Genomic DNA, 10,692 nt, shown 5'->3' with positions numbered 1-10,692 from the left:
CTCCCAGTGTCTGGCAAGGAATGGGAAGACCATATTAGTCTCTAGCTCCCCGGTAGGTCTTTATCCTTACAATCAATTTGGGTTCTTCAATGAACAAATATGAAAACACTGGGAAATGTAGGACTCCAAGCATTGTGAGTTGCTACTGCTAGCTACTAAATGTGAGAACCAAAGATAGTCTAGACTTGGATGACCCAATCCGGGCCCTTTTGGTGGGACGGATGGACAAGTTGCAAATACACATTTAATTACAGTACCGTATCGTTTTTTTGCCAATAATATAGTGTTATGTGCAAGTATTTTTCCATATTGCAATGTACTATATTGGCTGGGGATGTTGCCATCGGTGTCCCCTTTACTCCGTCACTTGTATCTTCTTCCTCTTGGAATTGCTTTTGTTGAAAAACACTTACGCTCATAAGGGTCTAGAAAAACAGTTGGAAGTGCTTCATAAAGAAGCACCTACCAAGGGTATTTTCGAAAAACGCTTTAGTGATCCCTTCGCATTTTAAAGTTTTTATGTCAAATGTAGTCAAAACCGTTGCTAGACCGTTCAAAAACAGTTCCAAACATGCCATGGCGTTGTTAGCTGGCGCCAGTTACCGTTGGATCCAATTTTTATTTTTATTTTTGTTTTTTTAGGTTTTTTGGGCCTTTTTTAAAAAATTTCCTATAAATACATAAACCATTCCTCACAAAATTTTCACCATTCCTACACCATTTCAATTCTCATATTTTCCTTCCTCTTTCAAAAATCTATCCTTCAATTTTTTTAATAATTTTGAAATGACCTTATCTGCAGTGAAAGGTAGGGCTTGGACCCGAAAAGAAGATGAAGCTCTTTGCAAAGCTTGTAGATGGGTGTCGGAAGATAGTGTGAGGGGGAATTGGCAAACAAATGACGATGTTTGGACTCATGTGTCCAAAAAATACTTAGGCCATCTCCAACCAAAAGGTCCAGAGGGCCAAAGGGCCGAAAATAACCTGAAAATCGTCTCCAATCGAGGGCTAGGCCAGAGGGTTGTGGAATCTCAGAGGGCCCCACAGAATCGGAGAGGGCTAGAGGGTTGGAGGGCTGGCTAGAAAAACTGGAAATCCTGTTGGTTATAACCGACATGAATTTTTAAAAATAATTTTGAATCCAACGACTAGCTGACTCCAGTTACCGTTGGATTCAAATTTTTTTTTTTAGGGTTTTTTGGGCCTTTTTTCTTTTAAAAAAAAATTCTATTTTTTTTTTCTATAAATACCTAAACCATTCCTCACAAAATTTTCACCATTCCTACCATTTCAATTCTCATATTTTCCTTCCTCTTTCAAAAATCGATCCTTCAATTTTTTTAATAATTTTGAAATGGCCTCTTCTGCAATGAAAGGTAGGGCTTGGACCCGAAAAGAAGATGAAGCTCTTTGCAAGGCTTATAGATGGGTGTCGGAAGATAGTGTGAGGGGGAATTGTCAAACAAATAAAGGTGTTTGGACTCGTGTGTCCAAAAAATACTTAGAGTTCTATGAAGGCAACACTCCAGTGAATATTCGAAACCACAGAGTTGTTCTTCAAGATGGAAGAAACATCTTCACCCAAGTTTGAACAAATGGCATCAAGCATTGTTAGCAGCCGCAAGTAGACATGAAAGTGGCGCTAATTACTACGACGAAGTAAGTGTTTTCATAATTTATTTTAAATATTTAATTATATTACATTTAATTTCATAAATTAATTTCCTTTAATTTTTTTTTAGGTACACCAAGCGGAGGAATTGTATATGTAGAGCAGCTCAAAACCCTTTCAGTTTCACAGTTGTTGGGAAATTTGTAAAGGGTGGATGTTATTTGAAGATCCACCAAAGAGAGCTCCTATGCCGGTGTTCGAAACGGCATCCTCAGTTGTAGATATGGATGAAGATGGATCTCCAACCATTCAACAAAAAAGGGTAGAAAATCCGTCTTCGGGTGAAGGTTCCATACCTAGGGCTATGGGACGAAACAAGGCGCGAAGGTTGAAGGAAAAGGGCAAGGCAAATGATAATTACGCCGCTCAACATGAAGTGGCGGCCTCATTGCGATTATTGGTGGAGCAAAATGCCCTTGAGGCTGAAGAAATGAAGCATAGGCATGAAGAACGGGCAAAAAAATACAAGAAAAGATGGATGATAAGAATATGGAAAGGAACACTTCGAATTACACTCCAATGAGTAAGGCCTATTTTGATAGGAAAAATAAGAAATTATGAGTTGACGGCAGTTGTTTACCTCTGACTATACTCCTACGATGACGGATGATGAAGATGATGTTGATTATGGATATTAAATTTAAGTTGTTTTAGTTTTTAAATTTAAGTTAATGTTGTTTTCGAATTTAATTTGTAGTTTTTAAATTTAATTTGTTGTTTTTAAATTTTAGTTGTAATTTTTAAATATAAGTTATAGTTTTTAAATTTAAGTTGTTGTAGTTTTAAATTTAAATAATAAATTATGTTTGGCCCTTTGGCCCTCGATTAGAGACGGTTTTTTGTGGCAAGGCTAAAACGAGCCCTCTGGCCCTAGGTTGGAGACGGAGGCAAATATGGCCCTGTACTGTTCATTAAAATATTAATATCTTGGAGAATCTTGGAGGGCGAGAGGGCTAAAACAAGCCCTCTGGCCAGCCCTCGGTTGGAGATGGCCTTAGAGTTCTATGAAGGCACTACTCCAGTGAATATTCGAAACCGCGAGAGTTGTTCTTCAAGATGGAAGAAACATCTTCACCCAAGTTTGAACAAATGGCATCAAGCATTGTTAGCAGCCGCAAGTAGACATGAAAGCGGCGCTAATTACTACGACGAAGTAAGTGTTTTCACAATTTATTTTAAATATTTAATTATATTACATTTAATTTCATAAATTAATTTCCTTTAATTTTTTTTCTAGGTACACCAAGCAGAGGAATTGTATATGGAGAGCAGCTCGAAACTCTTTCAGTTTCATAGTTGTTGGGAAATTTGTAAAGGGTGGGTGTTATTTGAAGATCCACCACTGAGAGCTCATACGCCGGTGTTCAGAACTGTATCCTCAACTGCAGATATGGATGAAGATGGATCTCCAACCATTCAACAAACAAGGGTAGAAAATCCGTCGTCGGGTGAAGGTTCCATACCTAGGGCTATAGGATGAAACAAGGCGCGAAGGTTGAAGGAAAAGGGCAAGGCAAATGATGATTACGCCACTCAACATAAAGTGGTGGCCTCATTGCGATTATTGGTGGAGCAAAATGCCCTTGAGGCGGAAGAAAGGAAGTGTAGGCATGAAGAACGGGCCAAACAAATACAAGAAGAGATGGATGATAAAAATATGGAAAGTAACACTTCGAATTACACTCCAATGAGTAAGGCCTATTTTGATAGGAAAAAAAAAAGAAACTATGAGCCGACGACAGTTGTTTATCTCTGACTATACTCCTACAATGGCGGATGATGAAGATGATGTTGATTATAGATATTAAATTTAAGTTGTTGTAATTTTTAAATCTAAGTTAATGTTGTTTTCGAATTTAATTTGTAGTTCTTAAATTTAATTCGTCGTTTTTAAATTTTAGGTGTAGTTTTTAAATATAAGTTGTAGTTTTTAAATTTAAATAATAAATTATGTTTGGCCCTTTGGCCCTCGGTTGGAGACGGTTTTTTTGTGATAGGGCTAAAACAAGCCCTCTGGCCCTTTGGCCCCCGGTTGGAGACGGAGGCAAATATAGTCATGTACTGTTCGTTAAAATATTAATATCTTAAAGGATCTTGAAGGACCAGAGGGCTAAAATGAATCTTCTGACCAACCATCGGTTGGATATGGCCTAATGAACTAAAAGCAGCACTCTATGCATAGGGCAGGGGCAGAATCAATAATTTCGCTACAATTCCGGGGCATTTCTCGAATTCCACTTTCTCGAAACGACAATCACCGTCCTCTCCCCTTAGTCCTCAGTAGAGCAGAGAAAATGACGCCGCGCCACTGTGAATGTCCAAAAGCTCGCGAAAAAGCAAAAGAGAGCAAAAATGTCGAAGCTCGGTTTTCTCCGCGCCGTAATCACGTCAAACCTCGCCATACGTAGGGCCGTGCCGCAGAACCGCGGCCTCTCTATGCTTCTCGGCGAACCGAGGAGGCGGTTCTCGACAAAAGCCGAAAACCCGCCTCAGAACTCCCCGCCGTCTGATCAGCCGCATGATGCTTCACCGATCGAACCTTTTCTCCAAACCCCAACCACAGGTATTATAAACTGGCCTATCCGCTGCCGTGGGCATGGCTGTGATTTCGTTTCCATTTTCAGTTCAGGGTTTTGGGTATTTAAATTCAATGATGAAATGTGTCACAATGGCAATGTGTCGCATATGATATTTTTAAGGTTTGGTGTATGGGAAGCTGCTTGGAATCTCGAGCTATACGCTGAAGACCGATGTGATGAATACGCTGGAGGGCTGTAATTTGAGCCTGGAGGATGTCAAAGTTGATTAAAATCGGGCCTTCACGCCGATGGGAAAGTAAATTGCGTATTCTCTATTTTGTTTATTTGCCAGTAGATTGATAATTTGTTATGCCATGCAATAGATAAATTTGTTTAGGTGCTCCATAAATGTTTGGTTGATGATTTGGGTATGCATTTTGGTTGTTAGGGTCATGCAATTCCAGTGATTGCAAGCTTTTGATAATGCTGCTAGGGTGATTTCCAGGAAGGGCCGCCTGTATAAATTGGAGAGGTTAATGATGTCATGGATGCTTGATTGGATATAATTGTTGCGCACGTATTTTGTGTCGTAGTGTGCTGATGGTAGGTTTGTGAATGACTGGCTAACCGATCGCAGTGGGACAATCTTACTCCCCATGATGCAAAAACTGTAAGTCAAGGTTTTCTATTGCATGCTTATTATTATTTTTAATGAAATGTTTGATCAAATTGGTCGTGTTTGGAGTTACTCTTCAATCAACAAAATCTCTTGCTATGTAGAATGGACTAAGTAGTAAGAGAAGATTGATGAATATTTGGCTTTCGATGCTGAACCTAATGAATTTAAATTCTTCTGTAAGGCAATATATGCCATAGGCAGTTTGACACTCTAAACAGTTGAAGTAGGTTTTTTATCTGGATAACACATAAATATTACCTGGGTAGAGTTGCTTCTTCTTGAAAACGGAATCACTGGAACTACCATGTGACAACGTAGTGAATTTTTGTTTTAGTAAGTTTGCATGCACCTTCACAAGAAAGTTGGTAACTAAGGCTGCCATATGTATTGATTCTATTGACCGAAGAGAAACAGGCTCCATCTGTTCATATCATCATATGTAGACTCAGTCTTCGTAATTTGGAGTTATTTTTCCCCTATGTCAAGTTTATGCCATAATTATTAATGTAATCATGTACACTTTATCATACAATTAATTTGCCATCACATGATGAAAATCTTTCTGAAAGCACTGGAAATGGACATTTGCTATTATCAGGTTTTATTGCAAGAAATCCCTCAACACTAGTAAAAAAAACACTTTGCGCGACGTAGGTACTTTCGTCGCGCAAAGTAAAAAATCGTTGCCTAAGGGTTTGCGCGACGCAACCTTCGTCGCGCGTTAATCGTCGCGCAAAGTCTGAGACGCTAGGGTTTGCGCGACGGCCACGGGGCGTGCGTCGCGCAAAGTGGGTTTGCGCGACGGCCACGGAATGCGTCGCGCAAAGTGGGTTTGCGCGACCAACGGTGTGCGTCACGCAAACCCACTTTGCGCAACTACGGACTGCGTCGCGCAAACCCACTTTGCACTACCCACTTTGTGCGTCACGCAAACCCTCTTTGCGTGACTAACGGAGTGCGTCGCGCAAACCCGCTTTGCGTGACTAACGGTGTGCGTTGCGCAAAACCACTTTGCGCGACGTACGCATGAGTCACGCAAAGTGGGTTTGCGCGATGGAGCCATGCGTCGTGCAAAGTGATTGGTCGTGCAAAGTGGGGAGTAGTTTTGGTCAAACTTTTTTTTTTTTTTTAATTTTTGATAAATATTGTAATTAAATTCGAAAGAATAATTAATTAACCAAGCAAAAGTATTTAATTATAAAATATATGAAAATGTACATACAAGATCCAAACAAAAAAGAAAAAAACTAAAAGTGAACTAGGTTTAATACATCAAGCTACTAGGTATCAGCAGGGCGAGGTGGCCGAAAGCTTGTGTCTCACCATGGCTCAGTCTTTGCTTTGTTAGTAACTTAACCGTCAAATCTTTCAACTGCAATGATCAGTTAGAACACAATCAGAGAAAAAGCACATATGGAAAAGCATACTACTTTCAAAATGCTCATGGAATCCACAGTCGAAACTTTTCACTTTGCTTATATCTGCAAGATACCAAAAGGATATTAACGATGAAGGGATGATAACAAATCTTATTAAAGAATGCACTGCATTCATTACCAAAGTGTTAACCTGGTGAAAGTATAAAATATTATGGATTTACACAGCCAAATTCTACACTTGTTAATTCCGAAATTTTTCGTTTTTTGGCGTATTGAAACAAAAGTAAAAGGCGTGATCTAATCAATTTGAAAAATCTCAAGAATTCACAAATTATTACAAAACCAAATTCATTGTCAAGATTAAGAGCAACCGAATAACACAATAACAAAACGGAAAAAAAAAAAAAAAATTTATCTACCTTTGTCAAACCTCTAGTCAATTCAAGTCGATTGACTCCACCCCCATACTAAGTGGTGCCCCAGAAATTCTTGCAACTTTAGTAGCCTTGATCATGCATGTTTATAAATACATAAAAGAAGATAATTGCAATTTATTAGACTAAAGAATTTGGGATCAATAAACAGCTACTGAAGATAATTTTTCGTGTTGCTATATTGAGAGGGGCACCCGAACCTGATATTAAAAAACAAAATATTTAGTATAATGTAAACAATTCAATATGTAGTATCAGTTTAGGATGCATAATTCAAGGCTCTAAAACCCGCAAAATTACAGGAAAAAAATATTACATCTCATTGTAAAAAAGAAAGAACCGACTTAATCACAGTATAAAAGACATAAATACAAATACAACTTTAACACATGATGATATTTGATATACATAAATTTTTAAAAGGTGATACAAATACCAGAACATATTTATATATATGTACAAACAGTTATCAACATGATTAACAAAAATTTGTAAATTCTAAAGTTTACACTACTTGTCAATCACTTACACTTTTTTTTTTCTTTCCAATTTGAGCAAAAGCACTGTAGCTTATATAAATTGTTGTGCCAATAATCTGCAATAGATAACATAGTATAAATAAGTTATACAAAACAATAGCATTGTAATAATCCTTTTTTTTTTATTTAAAGCAATAATTATCAATACGATTAATAAAAATTTATAAATTGTGAACTTAACACTACTTAGTAAGTTGGCTAACCTTTTTTTTTTCAATTTCAGCAAAAGCACTTTGTAGCTTATATAAATTGCTTTGATAATAATCTACAATGGAAAATGCAGTCACAAATGAGATACACAAAACAGAAATAGTATTATAATGATCTTTCTTTTTTTCGTTGAAAGCATTGCATAATTGGGAAAAGAAATGAAAACTTAAATTAAACTATCAAGAACCAAATGATCTAACACATTTTAGTTCTTCTTAAACTATAACAATACAGTATATCTACCACAAATAATCTGTAAAAAGAACTATTAAAATCTCTTGACCCCAATAAGCATCTTTTACCTTACAAAAATTCTATGGATAAGTGACTTCTTTATACAACATTGCTATTCCGAATACCTAATCTCACACTTAGCTTGCAATTAAATTTTCCAAAGAGTAGGATGATGATGGTAATATACTTTCTTATAAAACAAACCATATACAATCTATTTTTCGTCATATTCTAGAAATGGGTAAATTTTTAATTGCCTTCTCAAACAGTATATCTATATTTGGGCAATTTGGGTAATTGAATCGCCTAGAAAATAAATTCACTGAACAGCATTTCATAAAATAAAATAATAATAATAATAATAATTGAAAAAAAAAAAAAAAAAAAAGGGTGAAACCGAATCGTAAAAAATGAATCATCTCAATCAATTTCCCAACAAAATAAAAGGTTAGGCTAGGAGGAAACCACATTTTCCTCACCCTCTCCGCCTATTTCGAAAACATTTTTCTTCTTTCCAACTTCCCCATCTCTGTCTCCCCTCTCTTTCCCTTTCAACTCCTTTTTTTCTCTGTTCATATCTTCTTTCCCATCTCTGAAAAACCCACCCTAGTTCAATTGAATAAATCGCAGCAAACTCAAATAAAAATTTGAATATTTCAGACCGAAAACGGAAACCAAACGACCACATAAAAATACGAAAATTGGAGATTTCCCAGATCACGAAAATTGGAGATTGCCCAGATGACGAAATTATGAAAGAACAGTAACCCAGAAGTTAAAATCGGAAAAAGCCGAAAACTTTGTAAGATTTGACCGGGACAGAGTAATCAGAGTTCATACCTTTTTCAAGAGAGAAACAAATAGTAGTCACAGCTACTGCAACTGCTCTCTCTAAGTCTGGAGTTTCTGGGAAATTTAGAAAAAAATCCTAAACAATCATTATAAAACACACCTTAGCTATATAAGATTGATTCTGCAGAGATCTGAAGATAGGCCGCGCCCAAAGGGATGGAAATCGACCAAAAACTCAGCCACAACCCAGAAATCCCAAACGGAAAAAGGGGGAAACAGCAGGAATTCTTTAACCCAATTAGAGATTTCGAGGAGGGTCTGAGATTTGAGGGATGAGAGGTGAGCGTCCAAACTTGGACAAAGTGAGGGATGAAAGATGAGCATCCAAACTTAGAAGGGAAATAAAATTAAAAATTTGAACAAAAAAAAAAAGCGCCTTTTTTTTACTATTACACCGCCAAAATTATCACAACTGGCGCGACGTAGGTATACAATTTGACGTCACGCAAAGTGGTTTTGCGCGACGATCACATTAAGGCGTCGCGCAAAGTTTTTTTTTTTTTTTAATTATTATAAAAATTACTGAAAATGTGACTTTCTTCCTTTGAAATTCAAATTTTTTTTTACATAAACCCCACTATAATATATTTTTCTAACAAATGAATACAATAAATGAATTCGATCTTCAATTTAAAATATTTACACAAGTGGATACCACAAAATCTTATGTTATACTTAATGAAAGTATAAAATAAACTCTAAGTGTTAGTCAATCTATCGTTTAACGAATTCTCCAAAACTAATTTCAACGATCCAAACCGTCAAAATTGTTTGTATATGCTTGGAGATCACATCAGCAAAAAATCACAAAAAAAAAACATTCAGAGATCAAGTAACGGGACAAAGCTTTTCAACGGTTATAAACGAAAAATCACGATTTAACGGTTATTTTAACTCCGATTTTGATGATTTTTTATAACTACACTCCTAGACCCTATATGAATACAATGAATGAATTCGATCTTCAATTTAAAATATTTACACAAGTGGATACCACAAAATCTTATGTTATACTTAATGAAAGTATAAAATAAACTCTAAGTGTTAGTCAATTTATCGTTTAACGAATTCTCCAAAACTAATTTCAACGATCCAAACCGTCAAAATTGTTTGTATATGCTTGGAGATCACATCAGCAAAAAATCACAAAAAAAAAACATTCAGAGATCAAGTAACGGGACAAAGCTTTTCAACGGTTATAAACGAAAAATCACGATTTAACGGTTATTTTAACTCCGATTTTGATGATTTTTTATAACTACACTCCTTGACCCTATATGAATACAATGAATGAATTCGATCTTCAATTTAAAATATTTACACAAGTGGATACCACAAAATCTTATGTTATACTTAATGAAAGTATAAAATAAACTCTAAGTGTTAGTCAATCTATCGTTTTACGAATTCTCCAAAACTAATTTCAACGATCCAAACCGTCAAAATTGTTTGTATATGCTTGGAGATCACATCAGCAAAAAATCACAAAAAAAAAACATTCATAGAGCAAGTAACGGGACAAAGCTTTTCAACGGTTATAAACGAAAAATCACGATTTAACGGTTATTTTAACTCCGATTTTGATGATTTTTTATAACTACACTCCTTGACCCTATATGAATACAAATTTGACTCACTTTGATACACTCCTTGCACATGTGTATGTACGTCGCGCAAAGTTGTTTTGCGCGATGCATGTGCACGTACGTCGCGCAAAGTCCACTTTGCGCGACGCATGTGTACGTACGTCGCGCAAAACAACTTTGCGCGACGCATGTGCACGTACGTCGCGCAAAGTCAACTTTGCGCGATGCATGTGCACGTACGTCGCGCAAAGTCCACTTTGCGCGACGCATGTGTACGTACGTCGCGCAAAACAACTTTGCGCAACGCATGCACGTACGTCGCGCAAAGTCAACTTTGCGCGATGCATGTGCACGTACGTCGCGCAAAGTCCACTTTGCGCGACGCATGTGTATGTACGTCGCGCAAAACAACTTTGCGCGACGCATGTGCACATGCGTCGCGCAAAGTTGGCAAAAAAGCGGTAAAACATTCTATGTTTGGCGCCAAGATATTGCGCGACGTACAAAACGTCGCGCAAACGGAGTTTGTGCAACGGTACTTTGCGCGACGAAGGCTGGCGTCATGCAAAGTGTTTTGCGTGACGCACA

The 10,692-nt window shown here is 37.0% G+C and overlaps 2 long non-coding RNA genes across 2 annotated transcripts; one reads left to right on the top strand and one right to left on the bottom strand.

Moving 5' to 3' along the window:
• The first annotated feature begins 3,941 nt into the window (after positions 1 to 3,941).
• Positions 3,942 to 5,205, top strand: LOC125475377. Its single transcript, XR_007256757.1, has 3 exons — positions 3,942 to 4,235; positions 4,372 to 4,507; positions 4,640 to 5,205. It is a non-coding gene; the product is annotated as an uncharacterized LOC125475377 (long non-coding RNA).
• A 2,288-nt stretch (positions 5,206 to 7,493) lies between these two features.
• LOC125475379 lies at positions 7,494 to 8,763 on the bottom strand. The gene is made up of 3 exons (XR_007256759.1): positions 8,619 to 8,763; positions 8,507 to 8,572; positions 7,494 to 8,258 (listed from the first exon to the last, which is right to left on the bottom strand). It is a non-coding gene; the product is annotated as an uncharacterized LOC125475379 (long non-coding RNA).
• Positions 8,764 to 10,692: the final 1,929 nt, after the last annotated feature.

Source organism: the organism of the source record quoted next, unplaced genomic scaffold (genome assembly GCF_019419815.1).
Source record: "Pyrus x bretschneideri cultivar Hongxiangsu unplaced genomic scaffold, Pyrus_bretschneideri_v1 Contig144, whole genome shotgun sequence".
Taxonomy (NCBI): Eukaryota; Viridiplantae; Streptophyta; class Magnoliopsida; order Rosales; family Rosaceae; genus Pyrus; species Pyrus x bretschneideri.
The sequence above is the reverse complement of the archived record's forward strand: the minus strand, read 5'-3'. Positions and strand labels throughout refer to the sequence as shown.